Here is a 27071-nt window from a genome sequence, read left to right as displayed (position 1 = left end):
ATTGAAGGGGAGGAAGACTATCCTCTACCTACTCTGGGTCCTTTCTGGCTGGGCTACGAATTAAATTGACATGAAACTGAATAGCAGGAGAAAATCAAACAAAGTTTAATAGCATGTATACATGGGAGAAACCAGGGAAACTGAGTTTCTTGACAAATGGCAGAGGTTTTCACCTTAAAAAGCATATTCAGATAGACAAAGGAGGACATTGGGGTAGTGGTTTGGGATTTCAGAGGGGAAGAAGACAATTCACATGGAGATGGAAATGCAAATACATATCAGACAACTCTTTACAGGGCCACCTATAGAGAATGTGGCTGGAGAGACAGAATTTTTGATAAGATGAGCTTGTTGGTGCCTTTCTTATTGCACCTATTTTACATTACACTACAGCTGTCATATGGTAGTGGCTCCTTCCTGGAACAGGCCTTCTGTGTTAAGTTCTTTAGGCAGTTTGAGAGGGGAAGGTCAAATGACCTTCAGATAAAATAATCAAGGTAAAGAGACATATTTTGAGGTGGCCAATTTTGATCTCCCACAATATGAAAGAAAAACTGGAAGGAAATGGCCTGAATGGGTATATGTGCTAAGAAAAAAAGTTAGGCATATTTAATGCCTTGGTTTTTATAATTTAAGAACATTTAGGAAGTAAAGGCAAAAAAGTTTAAACTAAGTTTGGTTTGGAAATAAGAAATTATTGATCAGAATATAGGAGAGTGAAGACTTGGACATTTGCATATATGACTTTGGATAAATTGTTTAGTCTTAAATTCTCTAAACCATTTTAGTGAACGATGACTAACAATACTACCAACTTATTGTGAGGATTGAATAGACAGGTAAAGTACACAGGATAGGGCTTAGTACCTGGTAAATATTGGCAAATATTTTTAGGAAACTGACATTTTAGAAAATAGTTATTACACAAACAGCTCTCCCTCCATCCCTAGTATTGTGTTTGTTTCGTAGATTGTACATTCTTTAATCCTGGGAACCAGATGAAGCTTTTTCTTTCTTTTTTTTTTTTTTTTTAATGAACTATATTTTTTTCTTAAACCCTGTTAAGTATTTTGAAGTGTTTGGGAAAGAGACTCCGAAGTAGCATCAAAAGTTATGGTAGAGGGTTAGCAGCCCTAGGAGGAAGTCAGAAGTAGATTAGTTTCCACAGAGCACCCTTTGATCCTGCTGGTTTAGAGAACAAAGCAGACTTCTGTAACTGTTAGCCTATTAGCACTCCCTGGGGAGAAAACTTGATTGGGAATGAGACACTCTATGGAAAAGCAAAGAACAGAGAACGAGGCATCTCTCGAGGTTCAGTGGCTGATTTTTGTGCTGTCATTGATTTCTTCACCTTGTACAATGGTTAGAGTCTGTGTAAATTCAGCACAGAGCTCTCCATGCTGTTGTTTATAGCTCCAACTTTCAGACTTTTCGTTACAGAAGGCTCATTTTCTCTTTCTGGGCTACATTTACACTGAGATGATAAATAGCCCCACTGGGGTGGAGGAGGTTCTAAGATTATCAATTGTGGCTTAAGTACATAGCCTATCTTTTCCTTAGCCCAAAGGAAGGGACATGGATGATTCCTTTACTCCTTGTTAATAAACATGCAAAATACAATCATGGGCTATCTTTTATGGATGACTTTATAGGTATTCCCTGGCTATGAAATCCTGAACCTGATATATCCCAAATACAGAAATTGCCAGGCTGTGCCGGAGGCAGGGATTTGCCTCAGAGTCCTTATTTTGCTGCTGGGAGCTAGAAAGCCAGGGCTGTCTGCCAGGATGAGAAAATGGGGAAGGGGAAGACAGACCTACATGCACTGTAGTGCTCAGATCCATTCTTGCCACAGGCTGGACTCTTGCTGGGGACAGTGTGGTTGTTAGATTGTACTGCCATCTAGAGAATTGCCTGCCCCATTTATACCTAACCTGACAGTGTATAGTTGGGTTTGTACTGTTGGCAATATCAGAATGCTTCCTAACGAGTATATCTAAAAGAGCATAATCTTTCTCCATCATTTTCTGATTTCTTGGCTTTCCTTAAAGACAGGAAATGCTGCTTCTTCCATTTTTGTACACCTGGAGATTAGTGATTGACTGCATAATGGTCAATGACGGACCAACCACGTGTATGATGTTAGTCCCATAAGATTAGCACCATATAGCCTAGGTGTGTAGTAGGCTATACTGTCTAGGTTTGTGTATGTACTCTCTATGATGTTCACACAATGACAAAACCCCCTAATGATGCATTTCTCAGAATGTTATCCTTGTTGTTAAGGGACACATGACTGTATTACATCAAGATGTTGTGTGAATGAATAAATGAATGAATGAGGAGATTAATAAATCTGTTTCAACTATTATATCAATATATTCCAGAAATATGGGCTGTTCTGATAATTCAGCCACCATTATTTTACATAAAAATGTTTTTGGAATACTGAACTTAGAAGTTGTTTTCTTATAACCTATTTATAAGTTAGCTTTACCTATATATTTTTGGAAATAACATTTTTCCCAATTATAAATGTGATATATGCCTACAGCAAAAAAAATTTAGGTAACATAAAAATGTTTTTAAATGACAATTACACATTTTTCCTATACCCACAAATGACTACAAGTTAGCATTTGAGATATTTCTATACTTTTTTCTTTACTTTTTCACACACACATTTTAAATAATATAATTTTCTAAGTTATAAATGTGCCATGATTCATTTTAACCAGTCCCCTATTGAGGAACATTTAGGTTGTTTCTAATAATTGATATATTTTATAATTAAAAGTGAATATGATTTTAGTCAAATTTCTGCATATATTAGGGATAGCTTCACTAAAGTAGAATTTCTATGTACCTTTTTGCTCTCAAAAGACTATTTCTGTTACTTTTTACTGAGTATTTAGAAAAACCTGATTCACTTATGCTGAATATCTTAATAACAGTATTAAAGATTTAAAATTCAATTGTTGCAAACACAAAATGTAGCACTGAAAGCATCCTAGGAGGAACATTTCTTTTATTATCTTTGAGGTGTACACCATATTTACCCACATAGTTAACACCATCACATAATTGCAGCTTTTAGAGTTTGGTATATGTTAAAAGGCTAAACTCCAACAGCCAAAATGTCTTTCATGTTTCACTGTGTCTGGATGACATTTAAACTCTCTTCCAGCCTTTGAAAATTGCCATAAAGCAGTAGCCATTTGTAAATAAATAGTCACAGAACTCTGTTGCTAGTCAAAATTTAACAGAAATATATATATATATATGAACTGTTAGTCTACTATTCCACTTTTGTCAAATTTTGAATAGCAACAGAGTTTTGTGACATATATATGTCACATATATATTTATAGGCATAGAAAATGGCAAGATAAATATAATAGGCTGAATCTTGGGATTCATTGTTCAGCATGTGTGAGAAAGAGACACAGACAGGGAAAGGAGGGGAGGAGAGAGAAGGGAGAGAATATGAATATAATGATGAGGGAATTTAATTCCTTGTCTCTTGAGGCATTTTTGCCCCTTTGGTTCTGCCACCCAGATATCTCTTCTTCCCTTTCACAGTTGTCCCCCCTTGTCCGCTGGCGATATGTTCCAAGACCCCCAGTGGATGTCTGAAACCGCAGATGGTACCAAACCCCATATATACTGTTTTTTCCCTTACATACATATCTATGATAAAGTTTAATTTATAAATTAGGCACAGTAAGAGATTAATGACGATAATAATAAAATAGAATAATTATAACAATACACTGCAATTAAAGTTGCTGTAGATCTTGGCACCCTCAGCACATGATTTTTTTTCTTTCCTTATTAAGTTGAGAACTTTCACCTCTTCACTTAAAGGAAGCACTTTACAGCTGCTCTTTGGTATGTCCCAATCGCCAGCATCATTACTCTTGCGCTTTGGGTCCATTATTATTTTTTTTAAATTTTTTTTAAATTTTTTTATTTTTTAAGTTTTTTGTTTATTGCAGTAACATTGGTTTATAACATTGTATAAATTTCAGGTGTACATCATTATACTTCTATTTCTGCATAGATTACATCATGTTCACCACCCAAATACTAATTACAACCCATCGCCACACACATGTGCCGAATTATCCCTTTCGCCCTCCTCCCTCCCCACTTCCCCTCTGGTAACCACCAATCCAATCTCTGTCTCTATGTGTTTGTTTATTGTTGTTATTATCTACTACTTAATGAAGGAAATCATACGGTATTTGACCTGCTCCCTCTGACTTATTTCACTTTGCATTATACCCTCAATGTCCATCCATGTTCTCACAAATGGCTGGATTTCATTGTTTCTTGTGGCTGAGTAGTATTCCATTGTGTATATATACCACAGCTTCTTTATCCATTCGTCCCTTGATGGGCACTTAGGTTGCTTCCAAGTCTTGGCTATTGTGAATAACGCTGCAATGAACACAGGGTTGCATGGATCTTTACGCATTGGTGTTTTCAGGTTCTTTGAATAAATACCCAGCAGTGGAATAGCTGGATCATATGGTAGTTCTATCCTTGATTTTTTGAGGAATCTCCATACTGTTTTTAATAGTGGCTGCACCAGTCTGCACTCCCACCAGCAGTGTATGAGAGTTCCCTGGGGCCATTATTAAATAAAATAAGAGTTACTTGAATACAACGGCTGCGATATCATGACAGTTGATCTGATAACAGAGACAGCTACTAAGTGGCTAATGGGTGGGTTGTGTATTCAGCATAGACCCCCAGGACAAAGGGGTGATTCTCATCCTGGGCAGGACAGATGGAGGAGACAGGGTGAGATTTCATCATACTTCTCAGAACCATGTGCAATTTAAAATTTATGAATTGTTTATTTCTGGAATTTTCCATTTAATATTTCAGACTGAGATTGACAGCAGGTAACTGAAACCATGGAAAGCAAAACCGTGGATCAGGGGGGACTGTGTTTTGTCCACATCTTCTATTCTTTAATTTACTCCTATCCTTCTAGTCCCATCTGTTTGAATTATTCTAATGGTATCTAGACCTCACCTCTGATTTTTATCTTTTTTACTTCAGCTCATTTCTTTCCCAGTTCTTTCTTTCATCCACCTTATTGGCCTCAAGTGACAATAAAATATGATAGCTTGCCAGAGGGAGATTTTATTTTCTTCTTCCTATCTTCTAATGTTGGGACCGTTTCTTGTTTTTCTCTCTGAGTACCATCCCAGTACCACCCCCCAGTCTCACTGGGTGGTTTCTCATTTCCACTCCAGTGATTTCCAAACCTATGCAACAAACCAACTCAGCAAACCTTGATGACTTGAAACTCCACCGAAGGTGATGAGCATGAGTGCCAAGTAGGGTAGTGAGCAGCTACAAAAGCAGTGGGGCTTGGTGGTGGAAGCCATCAAGCTCTACCACAGAGTTCTCCAAGTGATTGTGTCAAACCTTGTCCCATGTGCCGTCCCTGCTCTTTCCCTTTGCTTATTCGCAGTTCTCATATTATCCTCTCATTCTTGGTTATCATGAGCTGAGACTCTGAGATCTTGACATCCTCTTTGGTCGGGTTTTCCCTCACTTAGCATTAGTTGCTCTGGCCACCCTCTCTCTCGTAGTCTCTCTCCAGTCCCCTCTCTGCCCCTGCCCTCCACTCCCTTCCTGTCTCCTCTCTCATTTGCAGCACATCTCACAGCAGTTCAGCATCCCTGAGGATTAAAGGCGGTATAATGAGCAGGCTTCATTGTACTGCATGGTAAGGGAGATGCCAATTTCTGGAGGGCTGTATATCCTCTCAGATCCAGCCTGCTATTTTTAAAAACATTCTCCTCACACAGGGAGGCTGTTGGCGTTCTGCAAAAAGTGCCTGTACCTCTCTCTCCAGTACCTTAGGAGATTTTTCTAGGCTCCCCCTGCTGCTATTTGCAACCTACTTTGTTATCATTGTATCTCCTTTGCTCCTATTGTCTGACCTCATTTGTTGTCTTCTTGCCTGGATCTAGTGGATAGATGCTTTTTCATCATTACAGTTTGGTTCTTTATTGTAGGGTCACCATTAAACATTATCTTTAGATTTTTCACAACTCTACATTCTACCCGCTGAGGTGAATCCTATCACAATGCTTAGACACAGTGGTAGCTCTCAGAACCCAACCCAAATTAGATGTGGAGAGTTCAGACAGATTCCATGACATGGGCCTTAATGTTTGGTCATTTTTTTTTTTGCTACTAGGATTGTGTTGCAGCAAAAAAATTAGCAATGGAACAGCATCATTAAGAATTCAGACTTTGGACTCAGACAAACCTAGATTTGATGATAATATCCACCACTTAAAAGTAGCGTGACTTTGAGAAAGTTTATGTAACTCCTCTGAGTTTGAGTTTTTCCACTAGTAAAATGGATATGATAGCAGCACCAACTTCGTAGGCTTATTCATAGGCTTATAGCATTAAGGTGCTATAAGTAAAGAACTTAGTGCATCGTTTAGAACATAAAAAGTGCGTAATAAATGATCATTAGCATCTTTATTTCTTTGCAAATTGTTGAAATTTAGTTTGTAGTGGTAAGTGGAAATTCTAAGGCCAAGTGATCTATGAATGCATTTTCCACTAAATTCAGCTATAACTAAATGTTAAAATCTTTAAGTAAACTTTATTTTCCCAGATCCACCTCTTTTATGGTGATTCTGGTTTTCTTCACATAAAGTGATATAATCAATCAAAACAACAAAAATGTCAAGAAATGTTTCACGTCCTGAAAATAGAAGCCACTGTACTTGTATGAATTCAGAGTTTATGTGCTGCAAATTAGGGATATTGGGAGATCTGTAAGTATGGCCTTTATTTCTGCTACCTGGAATTGTGAGGCCTCACCTGTAAAAGACAGACGATAGTCAAACAAGAATCATAAAGTTTAGGAGAATCTAGGGAATGCTGCTCTAAAAGGAGGAACAAATCCATAAAATAAACATTAATGTTTATTTCAGGCGTGGCGTTTTCATTCTGGTTCTCCTCCAAGGTAGAACTCGCTAATTCTGCCAAATTTCACTTACATGAGTTTGTATGTTGCAATTTGGCATTGCACTGCATGGGAGGTAGGTAGCTAGTTCCTGTGACCTTCCTTTTCTTTCCTGAACTTTCCAAAAGAAAGTTTCCCCTTGTGCTCATTGACCTAAAAATGAAGTGGTGGGAAGGAAATAATACCTCCCAGGGACTGCTTCACGCACACAGCGTTTTAACGTGATGCTTACTGCATCCGGAGTCTGAATAATAGGCCATTCTCCATGGCCCTCAACCACTGGGCTCCTAAATTTGCTTACTCCCAACACCTGAGATACAGAGGGAGCAAGAGCTCTTTTAGGGGACAATTCCTTATGCTGCCACTTGGTCCTACCATATTAAACAGCTCCTCTGCTTGGAATTACAGAATCCTGGAGTCATAAGGGGTTTTAGAGAGCACCAAATTCAGGATTCCTCAAACTGTGATTCCAAAGTAATTCTGTCATCCCAAGAAACGATAATATGACAAAAAGGGGAGGAGATTCTGTGGTCAAAGAAGTTACTTAAACATTTTTAAAAGTTTTATTGTTGGATCCTCTTATAATCTTTAATGATTATAGATTCCTTTAATCTATAATGTTAAAGGAACTGTGACTCTCAAAAGTAAATGCATGCAGTATGTTACATTTTGCAAATTTCGCTACATAACTTGCTTTAGCATCTTCTGGCGCACAAGCGTTAGGCAGAGTAGTTCGGGAAATACCATCGTGGCTCCGCCACTTCATTTTACAGATAAAGTAGCCGTGCCACTGTCAAGGCAAAAGCCTGTAACTTTAATAAAAATCAGGGTCCAGTTTGAAAAACTTTACCAGAATTGGCAGGAGCACACAGACAGCTCATCTTTCTGTTTGGCATCATAACAGCTGGCACTGGTAGCCCTTCATGCTCCCAGTGAATTTTCTCCCCTCTCTACCCAATGTTACATATAGCTTCATACAGCCTGTGCTGTCTGCAGTGGTGTCCAGTGCCAAGTCACCTTTTCTTTGCATAATGGAGAATAGAATAGAATAGAAGCCCAGAACTTCCATTCTCTTGTCAATGACTGGTTTGAGACCTAATCATATTCACCATTCCCCACATGCTCATCTCATTCAATGTGAACACTAATAGTGACACACTGATAGTGACACAGAGTCATTTCACTTTTTAACCTGTTGCTTTAATTGTTAGCTTACAGTGAATATAGCATTGTGCCTTTCCTTATGTTTCACAATAATGACGAAGATTTAGGAATTAGTTGTTTCTGGTTTTGTATTTAAACGCAAAGTGGGTCTTTGCTGTTTGTTTAAAAATGTGGACATGTATAATGTATGGTAGAAAGGACCAGTGGCAGTTCAGATTAGAAAGAATTAATTCTTTGTACATCTCAAACATAAGAAGTCATGTACTATTATGGTTAGAGGGAAAATTATGTATTGAAGTCTCTTTCTGTTTATATAAACTGAGTTTCTCCAGGCCTTACTGACTGGAGTGTATAAGTGTAAAAGTAAAAGTATTGACAATATATCTCAAGCACCATGATTGTTTCTATGCAGATGAAAAAGCCTGTCTTCTTCAAATGCAGGGCATCCCTCACCACCTCTGTCAACAGTCAGTGTGGCTTCCAGGTCATGGCAGAAGGAAGGGTGAAACCCTTTATACTACACACAGGCACACATGCACACAGATTCACATTAAACCAACCTCTCATGAGAGAAAAAAAATCTTCTTAGGAAATGTGACTCTTTGAAAACTATGGCAAAGCAAAGATCTTTCTGTTTCCTTCCTTTGGCAATCTAATGCAATATAGACTCTCATTCTCTGTTTCCTCTTTCTGTCTCTCTCTCATTCTCTCTCTCCCTTGCTCATTGTGCATCTCTGACTCTGTTTCTCTATCTTTTCGTCTCTCTCCCTCCACACTTCCCTCCTTCCTGTAGTATATTTCTTTATCGGTCTATCTTCTTATCTCTGTTTCTTCTCCTCTGTCAGTCTTCGTGTTCTGTCCCTTGCTCTGTCTCTGTCTTTCTCTGTCTCTCTGCCTCTTTTGCCTGTTCCCTCAGCTAACATAGAATTCGCGACATAGGTTGGGCAGGAGTCATCAGAGTTCCAGCTATTGAGTAAACAGTTGTCCTAACAAGCAACGATCATCAAGGTTCCAGACAGGGGCAAGGCCATTTCCTATGTCCCAGCTCCAGATTTTTTAATCTTCAGTTAAACCCATATAACTCACCATAGTGATGTCACTGGGGGTGGAGAGGGGCATCTCCACCCTGTCCTAAGGAGGGATTCTATACTCAAATCCTAGAAGTACTCCAACACTTCAGGTATTGTTTATGCCTCACTGTTTGATAAACGGTTCTCAAAATTTTGGCCCTTAGACCATGGAGTTCCCATTTTTAGAGGGTCTGCTGAGGGAAAACTATTTTTAAATTAAGACCAAGATATTATTTGCTTTTTCACTGCGTTGACAATTGTACTGATGGTGCAAAGGCAATGGTAGGTAAAACTATTGGAGTCTTAACAAAATTCAAGGTGTTAACCCCAAACTGTTACAGGAAGTCATTGTGTTTTTTACCATCACGTATTTGGAATAAAAAAAGAAAATCCAGTTCACTTAACAATGTTCTTGATGAAGTATTATAGATTATTATTTTTATAACATCTTCTGGATAAACATTTTTTTAATATTCTGTGTGATGAAATGTGTAATATACATAAAGCACTTTTGCTGAAAACTGACGTGTGATGTTGTCTCAAGCAAAAGGACTTGTGGGATTGGTTGAGTTGCCAGCTGAACTAACCACTTTTTCATTTAACACCATTTTAATGTGAAAGTTTGACTGACAGTCCAATTAGAGTATTGAGACTTAGATATCTGGTGTATATTTATTAAAAATAAACAAAGCAACTTTGTCACTTCAAGGAAAGCAACCATTTTGTATTTATATTTGTTGCCAATGATCAAACTTGAGCTTTCAAGTGAAAATTAAAGTTTTGAAAATCTTTTCTGTGCCACCACAAGCTTCATAGCTTCCCAATACTTAAAAAATTTTCTGATGAGATTGGTGGCGATATTAACGAACGTAATTTTTTTGGTATTGAACAATTAAATCTTTCAATAATATGAAGATGTGCATAATTGCACCACTGACTTAGTACTCACACTGTTCACATTACAGTTCTAGGGCTCACGAGATGTCTAAAATGTGTCATATAGTTTAACCTCAACTTCAATTCTCCATCCATAAAATGGATCTAATGTACTCCCTTTTCAGAAAGTTTATGGATATTAAATGGAATAATATATGTAAAGATAATAACACATTGTAGGAACTCAATAAATGTTATCACTCTTTTTATTAATGTAAATAACTGTAATAACCATACCTGTTTCATAGGACTTTTTTGGAGGGTAAATAATAAAATAAAGGGAAAATATCTCGAAGAATGTTAGATTCTTCATTCTCCTTCTTCTCCCCTTTCTCCATCCTCCCACTTCTAACCTGAAAATAAAATATACATTCTATAACAGAGTCCAGTCGGGAAAACAGAAACTATATCTCTTGTTTGAACAAAGAAGATGTAATATAAGGGATAGGTTCAACAGCTGTTGGAGAACTAGAAGAGGCAAAAGGGACCCACGAGGTTGTACGGAGATTGTGGCCGCAGGAAGCAGCTCCACCCTTAGGGCTTAGAGGAATTAAAGGAAGAATTGGTGTTACTAGGAGCTTAAAAGAGGAATGCTGTAGTTCTGAGGTCCATACTTCTTGGAGGTGGTGCTATGCAGCTGGTGTTGGTATCTAAGGAGCTTGATGCGGAGGCCTTAGGGAACTCAACTCAAGAACTCTCAGGAGGGGATGCAAGGAGCCCAGTGCTGGCACCTCTGAGAGGGCAGAAGGAGCTGGTTCTGGAAGAGTTGGAAAAATCTGTAGACAGACTCATTTCTGCTAACAGAGTAAAGGACGATTGTGAAGGCAATGCTGGCAGCAAATGAAGATGGATGGATAAGCCCCTTGCTCCCCTTCTCCTGCCCGCCCCCAGCCCCCAGCCTCTCTCCAGTGCCCCCTATGGCAGAACCTAACAGGGAGCCAGCTGGGAAAAGAGAAATGTGGTGTGTGCAAGACCCAGCCTCCAAATCTCGATGCAGAATATAGAAGCTGGGTTTGGGGCTACGAAATGATAGCTTCAAAACTGACAAAATTCTTACCTGGCATCTATTGAGAGGGAAATTAGAGAGGCCTTCTTTGTTCAAAGTCTGTACCTGAAGCGAAGCTATCAAGAGGACTTGAGATGTCAATATTATTTGATTGACCCAGTGGACTCATTTTCAAATCTTGTTTTTGGGAAGAGAGACTCACTTGTGCCATTCAGTACAATTGTAATTACTATTTTTGCAGAATAGAAATCCAGGAAGCCACCAGGAGAGTGAACTAACAGAATTGTTCTAAAGTGACTAATTTAAAATTAATCACTGTGACATGCCTCCTTAAACTTGAGATGTTTCACACAATCAGATTTTCAGTATTTTCATTAGTGTGATTTGCATACCCAAGATTTTATTTAATTTTTTGGTAGAAGATTCTATTGTAACGCAACCAACATAACTATTAAAGGGTGTAGACCTGGGCTGATGAATAAATGTGATTTCATTGTATTTTACGTGATTGCAGTCTAATTTCTTCCAATAACTTTGACTTGTAAGGGATGTGTGTGTGTGTGTGTGTGTGTGTGTGAGAGAGAGAATGTCTAACCACTAAAATTTCTAAATTTTTGCAAGAGAGCATAATATCTGGTGAATTTATGAATGACATTTCAGTTCAGCAAAGTTGTCAAGGCTAGAATATACATATAAAGATACATTTTTCATAATAATTAAAGTGATCAAAGGCAATAAATATGTTTCAATGTCATATGATGGTTTTATTTCATGCATTCGTCTTATAGAAGGACATCCACAGGCATCTTAAAAAGGGAAAAGCTGTAACATTCAAATTATTTTTCTTTCTCTGGCACACTTGCTGTAACTTGATTGCTCTCATACTTTCATCATTCGTATGCTATTACTGATATTTAGATCATTTAATTCAGTTTGATGTGGAAGTTGTCTTATACCCTAATTATTATTTTCTAGTATCTATTTAAGAGTACCCATTGACTTACAAAAATAAATATAATGAAATTCATTATCTGAAAATACAAGCAATAGTGTCGTCAGGGATGGGTACATCAGATGGGATTGTGAATCTGCAGCCTGGAAATACATATGCGAGTTTTTTTCAGAATGAGAGCAAAAGCAGCCAGACAGAAAATGACACGAGGAGTCTGAGATGAGCGCTGTTGGAAGGAGCTAAGATCTTTTCCCACGTTCCCAAGCGTTTTTGTTTCATTTCATTTAGGGAATCCGTTGGAGATGATTCCAAGATGCAGAACCCTTATACATGAAGTATCCCAAAGGAAGTTGGAGCATCCGCGTTGAAATTGCTTCTTGTTGTGGTAAGATGAAATGATTCTTAACACATTGACCTTTGGAGAATGTGATGAGAAATGTGTGTGTGAGTGCGTGCGTGTGTGTGTGTGTGTGTGTGTGTAAATAAAAATTATGAAGGTTTGTAACCCAATACATAAATCTGAGATTCAAAAACAACTCTTTTTTATTATTTTGCAATGATTATTTTCTGCTTCCTTAAGACGAATGGGGCACAATAAGGAATTCAAATTTGTTATTATTAATTTCCTACTATGTGTATGTGCATTATTTATGTTAGTCAGTAAGTCAACACAACTGCCTCAGGAGGTAGGTATTATTACCCTCACAATACAGATGTAGAAAATGGAAGTTCAAAGAAATTAAATCCTTGTCCAAGATCATGTAGCTTGTAAATGGCACAAGAGTGATTTGATTCTATGCTCTACTTTTTCTGCTGCCATGCTGCCTCTAGCATCTGTGATACACGAGCAGACAAAGAATTAATCTTGGCTGAGGGCAAGACCCTCAAGTTGTAAACTGTCATTTAGAAAAGAGTCGTAATCGCCTTTCCTTAGATAGAAAATCAAAATGAAGGAATTTTCTTTATATTTTCACTACTCTTGAAAAGAGAAAGATTTCTGTAAGTCATTGACTGGTTACATAGATGATGGTGTTTCAAAGAAATTGAAAGTCTGGGAAAAACTGACATAGGAAAATGTGTGCTCTAATTTTCCCATTCACCTTTGCTGTAAAATGAAAATCTGTAGTTGGCTTCCTCCATAGCCTGCCATGGCTGACAATATAGTTTAATAAAACTAGTTCCAATCCCCCCTTTATGGCTGACTAGTATAGGACTCAAGAAACTTGAATCTCATTTCCGTTTTCTGTTACTTGTGCCACCAGGTTGTTGCAAGTTTCCATTGAAATAAGAGATAATACATAGAGAACACCTACAATTCTGCCTGGTACACAGTAGATATTCAGTAAATAGGAGCCATATCAAAGACATTATAATGTAACAGCTATTAAAATATGTCATTTTTCTGTTGAAGGTCTATGTATGAAAATTTGTAATTAAATAAATGTTTATGTGAAAGATTCTCTCCATTCAACATTATGTAAAGTTAGGCTTGAATATATTTTATTTAGATACAAGACATTTGTCTGGGACAATTACTGATTGAAACCTTTAGAATTCCAGTACACTTTAGGGGCATTAGTTTATAAATAGCGGAACGCGGGTTCTAGGGACTCAGCAGTACCATTGGATTTAGTTGATCTAGCTATCCTACCTGAAAATCTTCAAACAAATCTTCCCAGTAATTGCAAACAAGATACCCACTCTATCCTTGTGAGTCAGATTTGCTTGGGTTATTCACCTTGGGTGTCTATAAAGCATTCTCTCAGCGGCCTTTGCACTTACGGAGTCTTACTTCTACGTTGGTAATAATCAGCAACATTTCTGTGGGAGCAGATACCACGCTGCAGTTGAAGATTACATTTTAACTTTCTATGTTGTGAAATGGAAAAAAAAGCTGAACTTTCAATGTGAGATTCTGAGAAGAAACCTTCAATCATCCTTGAGTTCCAATGTGAGTTTTCACTTTTTTATGGTGAAGTAAAAGCCTATAAGATTAATGAATGCAATGAAGATATTAAACTAGAATCTCCAACGTAAAGAGACAAAGCCTCCCCCCAGAGCATCGTGGGAAGGAATCTAGGCCATTCTTTACTGAAGCTATTTTCAATTAGTTTACATTCTGAAAACACCTGCAAAATTGTCCATATCCCTCCTATGCTGTGTTACTTCTCAATTCAAGAGTTTTGCATTTGGACAGAAGCTCCTAAACAAACAATCCTGAGTTTCCACTTTACATCCAGCTTGAGATTGAGTTAAAAAGTTGTTGTTCTTAGGGATATAATTTTCTTTGCTTAGGCCCTCGTTTCTCTTTGCTTTTTCTTATAATAACCCTATATTTGCTTCATGTTTTACTAACTCTAAGATAGTGATCAAGTTACTTAACCTCTGTTAATCTCAATATTCTCATTGTAATATGAAGATCCTAACAGTTCCATTGCAGACATTTTAAGGATTACAAAGAAATGTGTAAATCATCTACTGCTTGGAACATTGTTGATAATTTTAAATGGTAGCTATATATCTGGATTTGCTAGTAAGTTTGATAACATGTGAATCCCCCAAATATTCATCAAGAATTCCTTTGAATCTTCCAGAATAAGGACAAAATTTGTTCAGAAGATTGGGATGACTCACAAAGCAGGGGAGGGTTGTTAAAGGAAGCCTCAATTTGGACAGAAGTGCCTAACCAGGAAAATAAGTATTCATGAATTATCAGGCCAAGGAAAACAGACCTTTCCCTCAGATTTGTTCATATTACCTGTATGGTATTGTGCCTTTATTATGAGTTTTTCCTTTTTTTTTTTTTAATTTTATTTATTTATTTTCCCCCAAAGCCCCAGTAGATAGTTGTATGTCATAGCTGCACATCCTTCTAGTTTCTGTATGTGGGACGCTGCCTCAGCATGGCCGGAGAAGTGGTGCGTCGGTGCACGCCCAGGATCCGAACCCAGGCCGCCAGTAGCAGAGTGTGCGCACTTAACCGCTAAGCCACGGGGCTGGTCCCTATTATGAGCTTTTTCATATTCGTATCTCTAGGCCAATAGTTGTCAAGCTCTAAAGCGTTTACAATAACCTGGAGAGCTTATTAAAGATACAGAGTACAGGACGCTATTCTTGGCATCTCATTTCCATAGGACAGGTTGGGATTGGGTCCTAAGAATCCACATTTTAAACATGATTATTTAGAACAAGCGCAATTCTGGTAAATACAACTAACTGGGGCTTAATATTTTTCTTCCTTGAAGCTTTAAGTTTTGCACAATCTAATTCTAGAGATTTATTGTTATAGGTCAAATTGAACAACTTCATTCAGTAACCGTTAAGACAGATAACTAAGAAACCGATAAGCTTCAATAACGATTCTCTACATTTATTTGGCAATAGAGTAACTTTGCAAAGATTTTGGTTCCATGAACATATAAGAAGTTGATAAAACACATAAGTAAGAAAAAAAACTAGTGTCCCAGTTAATAGCAATAAGAGTTCTGATTTGGCTAATGTTTATTGAAAACCCTCTAATAACCAGTTGCTTTCATATGCATTAGTTTATCAAATGTTCGTTCTAGCCCTTCTCAGTACCTAATATCCCTAGTCTACAGATTAATAAAAATAGATTTTACAGAAGTTACTGGATCATCAAGTTATGAAGTTAAGAAATGATAGGGCCAGGACTCAATCTTGGCACCAAATCAGTGTGCAACTGTTACATCTGCTTCCTAATCCTTGGATAATTCAATTTTCCAGTCAGGAAAGGTTTGGTTTTATGGCAGCCAGCAGCGTAAGCACATATGGGAACAATCAGCCTATATTTGTTTTGTTTAAGCTCCTGAACACTTAATTCACCATCACCTGCTGAGTTAGACTTTGAAAGGCATCAGTAGAGTAGGCCTATTTCATCTGCTTTGTGAAACTACTCAGAAAGAAATTTTCTAAAAAAATGTCTCAATATCTTCTGCAGATTCTTACTGTTTTTCGCAAGTGTGCTGGTTGATCATCAGCAATTTGGCTAGTCTCCTTTGTATCTAGGTTTGGCTATGTGTCTAAGTCTTAGCGAATAAGATATGAGCTACAATAATGTGTGCCATGTCCAGGTCGTGTCCTTAATCATGTGCATGTTTCTCCTTCTTCCTCTAGTAACTTGGAAAATGAATGTGGGATGGGATGTCCTGGTGATCTTGCATCATGCAGACAAGAACAACTGTCTGAAGGGAGTAGAACAACAACATAGAAGGAACCTGGCTTCCTGGCTTAATTTATAGAGCAAAACAGTCCAGGACTGCTTCTCTGCTGAATGTTATGTGAAAGATAAATAAGTTTCAGTTGTTTAGACATTGACATTAAGCTGTTATACATGGCAGAATATATACCCTAATGAATTAATTCATTCTTCCATAAATGTGTTACCCATGAACACCTGGCACACTGTGACTCCTTGGGAAAGTCCATCTTAGCCTGAACAGAAGCACAGGCCTTTAAATAGAGAACACCATGGTAGTTACCTAGCTTGTGTGTCTAGACTTTGAAGCATCTCACCTCACCCATCTTACTTCTTAGAATGTTCTCCTGACCACTTTCCTCTAGCTCTGTTTTCCTTTCAGTCCATCCTCTGCCAGAGCTGTACATAAATTTGTTACTTTTTTCAGCTCTCCTTGCTACTGCATTTATCTTTCACACATTTACAGTGTGAAGAAGGCAAATATAAGACAATAGGAATAATGAACCCTGAGATGAACTTCAGAGTCTGGCCCTGGTTAAAGACATTTAAAGTGAACTTAAAAAAAAAAAAAAAAAACACATCAGGCTATCCAAAGAACACTTATCTACAGACTACATTAGGTGGGCTTCTTGAACTTCTGTTACCTAGATAACAGTGTCCAAATCTACACAATCTATAAGATTTTCTTCATTGTTCCTTGCCTTTCACCCAATCCCTCACCTGGTCTATCCTCATTTTGCATACAAGACAAAGCTAAATTTTATTTTTTCACATTTAGTGATCTTTAAAGATCTTGAATCTTTATTTTAGAGAAGACTTTAAATTTATAGTTATTTCCATCATAGCCAAAGAATGCCTTGGTGTCATATGGATACGGTGTTCTCTTAGCTGCTTAATATAGTCCTGAGTTATTATTTAGCTGTAGTTCTGCTACAGAACATGCTCGCTACCAAATGACTGGTTTCATTATTACATTGGCACTCTGGGACCCAGCCTGAGGTCCCTTGGCTCTTTATATTGCCCTGTAATACCATGGTTTATGCACCTTCTGATTAGCAGAGTGCATGCTTAGCATGTACCTTAAGATATCTCATGATTGGGTGGCTACTACAATAGCAGTATTTTATCGTTCTATGTCACTCCCTTGATGCTTCTTCTATCTCTGAGCATACTTTCTGGCCCTTTCACCTCAATGGTCTACACACAGTGTCTCATTTAATTCCCCCAAACGACAGAGTGTAATGACTGCACTTTAGTCACTGACTCGGCAAACATTTACACAGCATTCCTTTTGTGCCAGATATTGTTTGAGGCAATGGAGAGGAAGACATCAATAAACCCTCCAGTTGCTCCCTGTCTAATAGGGAAGATAAATAAGTTTTAAAAACCCCACGTTTTAAGTATAATAGTGCAAAACTTAAATCGTAGGGGCAGGGAGCAGAGGAGAAAAGCACTGTTTTACTGAAGGGGGAAGAAGGGCTAAGATCAGGAAATGTTTCATGGAAATTCTAATTCAGTTGAATGTGGAAAGATGAACAGACAGGCTCAGGAAGATTAAGTGATTTTTCCATAATATCATAGCTAGTTAATGCAGAGGATGGACAGGGATTTATACCCAGGAACTTTTGATGTCACAGCCCATGCAATCAGCAATTCTTGCTGCATAGTTCTTTGGTTCTTGGCTATTTCTGTACTTGAATGCTATTCACAAGTTGGTACCTCTCCTCGTCCCCCCATCACTTATTCCACTTGCTTCTCAGTTATAGTTACATGTTAACTTAGTAGTGGAGATGGTATACAAATTCAGATGTGTTTCAAGGAAACAACTTCCAAATCTTCAGCTCCATATGTACTCTTTTCTAAAAGTGATCCAAATGAGATTCCACTGATGGTCTGCCAGTTCTGCTTTCCCACCTCCCCTTTCACAATTGCTCCTTTTTCACTTTACAAAATAGTCATGCTTCTCACTCTGGTCCTTACTTCCCAGAGTATGCCATCCTGGGGGTAAAAACTTCAGTGATGATCAACAAAGGGAAAATTCAAGAATGAAATGTAGCTCCCAGAGGGAAGGAGTGCACCTTCTTTCATTCAGATGGAAAACTTACAACAATGCTACTTACTTAATCTACCTGGTGTCTGCCACTTGATCAGTTTCTATTCATCCACTCCTCCCTTCTTTCTTATAAGATGGACGCTTCAAATATCTCTATACCCAAGGTTTTAAAGAACATATGTTTAAAGCATATATAAAGTATATAATAAGACAGAAATTATATGCTTTGGAACTATACAAACATATACTAAAATTGTTTATAAAGTCAACTTTAAAAAGATGTGGGAGTATATATATATATATATATAGTGTGTGTGTGTGTTTTTCAAAAATATTTCAAAGAAAAGTATATTTGCAGACCTCCTCCCAAGTGTTGTTGTTTCTCTAGGAAGCTGCTGAGGGAGGCTAGGGGGATGTATATCCCTAGGTCTCCATCATTCCCAAGGCTCCCTACCTCCAAGCATTTTCAAGCTTATTCTTGAGATTGTTGGATATTTGCCTTTTGGATAGCTCAAACATTAGTGTCAACTCTTCGAAGATAAATATCACCCACATATTTTGCAATGCTATCATTCTCTAGTTAATTTGACCACCATTTTTTTCATTGAAGAAATTACTAGAAAATATATAGGCCATTAACTTTTTCTGAGTTAAAAAAAAATGATGCATATGATAGGTTTCAGGATATAGTATTATATGAACGAGTAAATGAGTGAAAGATTTATCCTAATGTAGAAAGCAAAAGAAGAGTTTTAGATATTTCTTGAGAACATGAGAGCAATTATACTATTATATGTTTAAGTATTTGTCTAGTTTTGAAGATTTATATTCTGATTTAGTGAGCTTACTTTATCTTGCTTGGGCTTATCACACAGTACTAGATAATTTAATTGCACAGTATCATTACCATGTAAGTGCCAAGGAGGCACTTGTGGTGTTATTATATGTTGCTCCAAGCTATATCACACAATCACTGAGAAAGGAAAAAGAATAAAGCTTGTTTCTTCTCAATCTTGAAGAATGACAGTAAAATTGTGATTGCAGCATAATTAAATCTGCATATCTAGCTACTAATAAATGACCTGCTGTCCTGGAATTCAAAAGAAGTGTCAGGCCTCTCAGCCTTGTCTGGCACTGGTCACAATCTCTAAGCTTTTTTATAGCTTTTGCGGCTAATGACTAGCTTGAGAATTTTCAAGAGAATTTTACCACTTTGTATCCCATATTAAACTCCATTATTGAATCAACTTATTTTCCTTCAACTTTATTTTTTTTCTTTCTTTCTTTTTCATTTTAATTTTTCTTTCTTTCTTTTTGTGTGTGTGGTTGTGTGTGTGGGGGGGAGGGAGAGTGGTGGTGATTTGGGGTGAAGAGGTAAATATGAGTGTTCCTTTTAAGATGCATTAGTCAATTTTCTTCTTTTCAGGGGCATTTAAAGCAGAAAGCGCATAAATAAAATTAATTGCATAATTCTCTAGACATCTGTCAAAATCTTGACATGCTCAGTCCCTATAATTGGCATTGTATATTCAAAGTAAGTTTTGCAAACAGCAGGAGCACAGGCTGTGTGAGAACTGCCTGTTAAGCAGGGGCAATCTGCTGTAATGGAGGGTCTGTCAGCAGTCCTTCAGAGTTATAGCAGCCGCTAGCCAGAGTGGCACAAACCTGCCTTCCCCATTCTCATTTCTTACACATATACACATGCAAAGTTTTAGGGCCTGTTTTATGATTTCATAGCCACTGCAATCTTGTCAAATGTCTTGACATATAACCAAAGTAAAACAACTATGGTAGTTAAGATAATATTAGCTTCTCTAACAAACACACCCCAAGATGTTTAATAGCTTAAGCACAATAGAATTTTATTTCTTAGTCATTTAAACTCAAAAATAAGGTGGTTGATACATGATCAACTCATTCAAATAGAGATTCAAAGATCTGGGCTCCTTCCATCTTATGGCTTGCTATTTTCAACATTTGTCTTCCAAGAGCACCCTGATTAATTTCATTTAGCTGGTAGAAGGGAAAAAGGCATAGAGAAAACACGTGGGGGTTTTTGTGGGCCAGGCTCAGAAGTGGTGTCCCACACTTTCACTCATGTTCCATTGGCTAGAACTTACCATTGCAATGGAGGCGGAGACATATAGCTGACCTGTGTGTCCAGGAAGGAAAAAACACAGCTAACCTGTCTCTGCACAGCAACATGTAAGATTTTGAAGCTGCAGTCACTAATAATTGTATATAGAGGAAGAAGATGACCAAAGGTGGAGGCAGACAAGGAAATGGAGAAATTGTCAAATGTGTAATAGTGCTTCATAAATGATTTTTATAATTGTATTGATCGTCTCATGCAGAGTGAAAAGTGCTGATTTGTTTTGCACTTCTTGACAAGTTAAACACAGCCACAAACAATGCTGGGCCCCACCGATAGAGAGAGCTTAATTCTGGCAAAGACTGAAAGAGAAGTCGGTCCATTTATTCTGCTTCTTTTCTAGACTAGGTTGTAGAGGACTACAGGTCTTAATAAAGGTGAACACTACCTTTTCGCTCAGAGGGAATTCAGGAGGGTGGGGATAGAAATGCACTGCAGCCATTCATTCATTTAGCCCACATACATTTATTCACTACCTTAGATATACTTGGTACTATACTTAGCCTTGAAGATAGAGAAATTAATAAGATAGAACCTCTGCTCTCAAGACCTTACATGTGGGTGGGAGAAGCAAGCCTGTAAACTAATAACTAATGATATTATCACAATTACAATTCTATGAAGGCATAGTTGGGGGAGTGATTACCTCTGCGTAGAGAAATCAGGGAAGACCACAGAGAAGAGACGCCATTTAATAACTGGGGCTGGAAGTATGAGTCTTTTCAGGTCCACAAGAGACTTTTAGGGAGCATTACACCCATGGTCAAATATATGAAAAAACCTGGCAGCCTAGGGGAATGAAAGAACGTGGCATAAGCAGAAATGGGAAGTTCTTTTGCATGTCTGGAAAACAGAAAATTTATAATAGGTTGTAGGAGTCTGGGGAAGCCAGCTTGTGAACAATGACTCCAACCTCAAGAGTGGATGGAATAGTGAGTGTTTGAGTGAGATCCTAGTAGAGGAAATGTTACTGAACCAAGTGGGCTTGCCTCCTGGTGAATTAAATAAGACTCTATACACCAGTGGAAGTTGTCTCACAAAGTAAAGTGTATTTGCAGCAAATAGGAGGCCATGAGGAATCATTTCCAAAGTCATGACATCCCTGAACAAAGGGAAAGAGGAACTTTTCTTTGGTTAGGGAATGAATATTCAAAAGGTAGAGAAGGTACACTGCAGATTATGGTAATGAGGCTTAATCTCCTCTTGAAGAGATCTTCGCATTATAAGTAAGGCAAGGTCATGGGTGCAGCTCTTGTAGGGAGGCTTGGTTAGCTTCAGGGTGGCTACTGGTTGTCTGCTTAATATAACAACAGTTAAATGCTTCTGAACCCAACCTTGAGTGTGTTGGGGCAATAGTTGGTGACAGAAGGAGTGAATGATCTTCCTGTGTGTCACTTCTTCACTGTCTGCACTCTTAGAGTCCTCACTAGCCTTCTAACTGCAGACCCTAAGGCACTCCTCCTCACTCACCCCTGTGGTCACTCTATCTGCACCATATGTGTTCCCAGGGAACTATAAAAGGGATTTAGCTACACAGGTAGAATTTGCTGAAATGAGACAAGTGCAGGAGAATAATGAAAAAAAGCAAAGTTTATTGACTTTAAATATAAGTTGCTCTTACATAGATATGACAGAGCAGTGTCCTGCTATTGAACGGTCCCTACTTGGTTCAATTTCTGCCTGAGAGCTCTTGTTTCTTGACATTATATATTCCAGGAATACAGGATGGGCAAAGTCATGGAGATGTGAAATAGTATAATGTGTGTTATAGTACATAGTATATACTATTTATAGTAAAAGGTGAGAGGAGAGAGATGAATTGCACGAGGAATAGTTAAGCAAAAAGGAGGCAGAACGAGGGGCCGGCCTGGTGGTACAAACAGTTAAGTGGGCGTGCTCTGGTGTGGCGACCCGGGTTTTGCCGGTTCGGATCCCGGCGGGCACAGACGCACCGCTTTTCAAGCCATGCTGTGGCAGCCTCCCATATAAAGTAGAGGAAGATGGGCATGGATGTTAGACCAGGACCAGTCTTCTTCAGCTAAAAGAGGAGGATTGGCAGATGTTAGCTCAGGGCTGATCTTCCTCACAAAATAAAATAAATAAATAAATAAATAACTTAAAAAAAAAAAAAAAAAGGGAGGCAGAACTAAAAGATTTGGAAAATTCTCAGCTTATCCAAATCACAAAAAATGAGAAAGTGTGTTTGGGAGAGAACACTGAGGGTGTAGCTGGATAGTCTCCATGAAGAGATTATCCATAGATTTTAATCAGCCATCTCAGCAGAAGTCAAGAATAGAGATGGGATTATATCAGCATAGACACTGACTGCCAATTTGGACTAAAGGGGACAGGGACAATAGAATAAATGAAGGCTGTCAGACTTCTGGGATTCTACAGGACAAGGCAATAGAGGTATCCACTATCCAGCTGTGGACATGCCTTATGTTTTAAGAAAAGGGAAGAATGACCCTGAGAGTGTTTCAGAGATCAGCCCAGGGCCTCAGGGACAAGACTGCCACCCAGGGTCAAAGGATTAGGGCCTCCCGCCAGGTCCAAAGGGTTGAGACCTCTGGCCCAGTAGGACTGAAAGGTGGGGCTGCTACTCAGATGGACCTGGAGGGGAGAGCATAAAGCCAAAGAGGATTATTTTCAGGCCTTAAAATCCAATGGAATTTGCCTTGCTAGGTTTTGGTCTTTCTTGGAACCCCTCACCCTTTTCTTCTCTCTGATGTGTCCCTTATAGAGTGGTAATGTCTGTCTATCCTATGTCTGTTCCACCACTGTACTTTCGAAGCACATAACTGGTCTGTTTTCACAGGTTCACAGCTGGTGAGCTTTGCCTCAGGATGAATCATACCTAGAATCTCACCCATCCCTGATATAGACGATATTTAGATGAGACTTTGGACTTGGAGTTGATGCTTGGATGAGCTAAGATTTGGGGGAGCTACTGGGGTGGGGTGAATGTATTTTGCGTGCCAGAAGGACATGAATTTGGGGGGGCCAGAGGGCACAGTGTTATGAACTGAACACATTCCCTTAGAATCCATAATTTGAAGCTCTAACCCTCAATGTGACTGTATGTGCAGATGGACTATTTAAGGAGGTAATTATGGTTAATTGAAGTCATAGGATAGGGTTCTAATCCAGTAGGACTGGTGTTCTTAATAAAAGAGGAAGAGACACCAGCAGTGTCTCTTCACAAAGGAAAGGCTATGTGAGGACATAGGGAGAAGGTGCCAGTCTGCAAGCTAGGAAGAGAGCTTTCATAAGAAACCTGACCTGCCAGAACCTTGATCTTGGACTTTTAGCTTCCTGAACTGTGAGAAAATAAATTTCTGTTGTTTAAGTCACCCGATCTGTGGTATTTTGTTATGACAGCCCTAGCTGACTAACAAAATGCGTTCAAATGTGACTGACCAGTTATATAATAATAATAATAATGTTTACCAATAATAATGATCAGGTAATATATCAAGCCCCCTATATAGATTATCTCATTAATACCCTCAAAAATCCTTGGTGATGGTTATTATTATCACCATTTTACAGATCAAGAGATTCAGGTCAAACAGGAAAATCACTGCATCTCCCAGCAGTAGAGAACTCATTATTATTCCACTACAGAATGGTTCCATGTGACCGTCTGCAAAGAGCTTCACTTCCCTGAGCTTCAGTTTCATTGTTCATTAAGTGATGATGATATGTGTGCTGCCCTCTTCATAGGGTTATTCAAATGTGTAGAGGAGGAAGAACTATTCCTCTACCCTCTAGGTTCTTCTCGTTGGTCTAATAATTAAATTGGCATCAGACAGAATAACAGGAGAAAATCAAACAAATTTAATAATATATATACACAGGAGCAACCTGAGAAAACTGAGTAATTCACCAAAATGGCCGAAGCCACCACTTTAAATGCTATCTTATTTAAAGACAAAAGAGGATTTGACGGTAGTGGTTTGAAACGTCAAATAAGAGGAAGGCAATTCACATGGAGAGGGAAAAGCAAATGTTTGATCAACAAATGTTTGCCATGCAATGCAGAGACAATGGGACATGGAGAGCACTTTGATCAAATGGGCCTTGCTAGGTTTCTCCCTGTCTACCACACCTAGTTCATTGTACACTATAGTGATCTATGGTGATAGCTCCTTCCTGGAATAGGCCTTCTATCTTAAATTCTTTTAGGCAGTTAGAGGGAAGGTCAAAGTTCCTTCCTGAGTCTTTTGTTCTTAAAAATAATCAAAAGACACATTTTGGGGAAGCAAATTCTGATCTCTCACCCATGGTTTAAATAAAATGAGTTAAGCAAATCCATTATATGCGCTCTAGTCATGAATATCTTTATCAGCATCGCTATCATATTTTGGCGACATTCTATTTCTACTCAAATCACTGACTTTTCACAAAACTCTTCTGAAGACATCACAACACCATTGTCAAAGTATCTTCCTTTAGAATTCTCATATTTGGTTTTTGTTCTGACTACTGACTGGTCATTGGAAAAAGGATTTAATGATAAGGCTGTCTTTAATGACACTCATTTTTTTCACATGGTGGAAGATTGGTTTCCTAATGATTTTATTGAATTTACACCAGAAGGATATTAATAGAAATCTTGTGAAAACTTACTTGTATTGACTATTTAAAGGACTGAACCATTAAAGAAATTTATAGGTCTTACTATTAATTTTACTCATGTTGAGTTCCATGCCTTTGTTCCCCCTAGTTATCTGTCTTTATAGAACAAAACACTTATTTTGTCTGATATGATTCTACTTTTGTAGCTTTTAATTGGCTACTAGAACATAGTACTTTTTTTGTTGTTTCCCTGACAAAGTCCAGCTGCCCCTCTTTTCCTATGTAATAATAGTTGTTTTTTTTTTTTTTGTACATCAGGTTGAACTTTATTTCAGCAGAAACTTTTCTAACTAGAGTCAAAGATTTCAATTTCTGGCAAACAACTGAATTGTAAAGTAATCAGATAAGCTTAACAATAAGAAATAACTTTCAAAGATGTTAAAATAATAATGCAGATTAAAAAAACGTACATTGTAATTAACCCATTTACGCCTCCAGAACATGTATTCATTTGCAAACTTGGTTTAGATACAGGTGCTGATTGGTTTTTACCAATAAATGTGAATAAACTCTTCGCTATGCATATTTTGATCCCCATCACTATGCATATGAAAAAATTAAGAATTTAAGTATTCCCATTTTTATGCAACTACAAAAAAGGATTTCAAGTGTTTGTATGCACCAAGGTTTATCATATTATGTTATTTAACTTTTATATTGCTCTTTCTCTATTGTCCCAATCTGAATCTTTTTCTGTGTTTTAACCATAGGAGAGCTACAAAATGGAATAAGAAAAAAAATTAGGTCATATAACAGAGTACTGCACCAAGAGCCCTTTTTAGCACAGAATGGTTTGACAGGTCCATGTTTGAGATACCTATTAAGGGTAAAAAAAAGGGGGGGGCATGCTGTTATCTAATTTGAATGTCCTCATAATGGTAAAGCTATTGGGTCCTGTGAAAAATTAAAATCTTTTATCATGTATGATGTGTTAATCTCTTCCTTAATGTCAGTTGCTGAAAATATTTCCCAGGAATTTGTAGGTCACACACATACATATCCTCTTTTGTATTTTTTTGCATCTAATCTTGAAAAAAAGATATTTTTAAAACAAAAACTAAAGACCAGTATTGAAAAGTATTGCTCTCTTGGATTTTTGACACAGTTTCTTGTAAAGAAATATTATAAAGCAATGGTATACATTATTCTTTAGCAAAATCAAAACCAGTATCAATCCTCAGATCTCAGAAAACAGAGAATATTTCACTTTAAATGGACAGCATTGTTATCATGATGGATTTATTCAGCAGACAATAGCTCCATTACCAAGGCAATCTGAATTAATCTGAAATTGAATCACCCCTTGCACAAACATGGGGAAATTGAAGCAATTTTAGATTGAGACATATAAATACCATGCTGTAAACTTTAAATAGAATTCAAAATAAATTGAACTCTTTATTGTCTTACTTTTATTGTTTTACCTTTTAATCTCTCTCTTTGTTGCAAAGAGCAAAGTTATAAGAGGTTTTTTAAACCTATGGAAGTGTATACTGGAATACCAAATATAAATATCTGTAATAAAAGATATCTGAATTTTTTAGCAATGGAAAGCATCTCCTTCTCCTTTTACACAGAAAGTTTCATTTTTATCATACTCAGCATGAAATTGTTTACAGCTTGTGACAGAATGGAAAAGGCGTAAGGCCTTGACATCAAAGTTATTAGTCAACCTATCAGTCAAAGTCAATTAAACATGCACAAAAGTAGACATTTATCTGATGGACCCTCCTAGCTCACATTAGTCATTTAGAGACTCTTTTTAAGAGACTCATTAGCTAGTCTATTTGCAAATGACTGCCACTGTCTGGGCACACTGCCCTTAGGTTCTGTTTTGCTGAAGGATAGTGTTCTCTTGAGAGACAGCCA

At 37.8% G+C, this 27071-nt stretch overlaps 1 protein-coding gene across 1 annotated transcript in view; it reads left to right on the top strand.

The window, feature by feature from the left end:
• The window catches only part of LINGO2 (leucine rich repeat and Ig domain containing 2), a 1164902-nt gene that overhangs the window by 224940 nt on the left and 912891 nt on the right, over positions 1-27071 (top strand). Inside the window, exon 2 of the mRNA XM_087444704.1 lies at positions 12429-12525. The gene's annotated coding sequence lies outside the window, so the exon portion shown is untranslated. The remainder of the gene's footprint in view (positions 1-12428; positions 12526-27071) is intronic.

Source organism: Ceratotherium simum, chromosome 20 (genome assembly GCF_057802395.1).
Source record: "Ceratotherium simum simum isolate JZ-2026a chromosome 20, ASM5780239v1, whole genome shotgun sequence".
Classification (NCBI taxonomy): Eukaryota; Metazoa; Chordata; class Mammalia; order Perissodactyla; family Rhinocerotidae; genus Ceratotherium; species Ceratotherium simum.
This window is presented reverse-complemented; position numbering and strand designations above follow the sequence as displayed.